We start from the raw sequence: 407 nt of genomic DNA, 5'->3' as shown, positions 1-407 counted from the left end.
GAGAGAGAGAGAGAGAGAGAGAGAGAGAGAGAGAGCGACGGGGGAGAGAGCGCTCACATTAAAGCAATCTCGATGGTCGGCGGCATCACCGGAACCAGTTTTGAGGCTCATTATTTTAGTTCCACCCAATAACCGACTGCTCTTTGAATATATGCTTCCGCAGCGAGCGAGCTTTCAGGCGTACCCCGTCGCCGGGTGTAAAGGACTCGGTCAATATTTTCACCAAGACGGCCGGTTTGCGCGCGCGTCGTGCTGAGGACAAATTAATGGCAAAGAACTCTCAAAGAGCTTTGTGTGTGTGTGTGTGTGTGTGTGTGTGCGTGCGTGCGTGCGTGCGTGGTGTGTGTGTGTGTGTGTGTGTGTGTGTGTGTGGTGCGTGCGTGCGTGCGTGCGTGTGTGTGTGTGTG

Source organism: Priapulus caudatus, unplaced genomic scaffold (genome assembly GCF_000485595.1).
Source record: "Priapulus caudatus unplaced genomic scaffold, Priapulus_caudatus-5.0.1 Scaffold721, whole genome shotgun sequence".
Lineage (NCBI taxonomy): Eukaryota > Metazoa > Priapulida > Priapulimorpha > Priapulimorphida > Priapulidae > Priapulus > Priapulus caudatus.
This window is presented reverse-complemented; position numbering follows the sequence as displayed.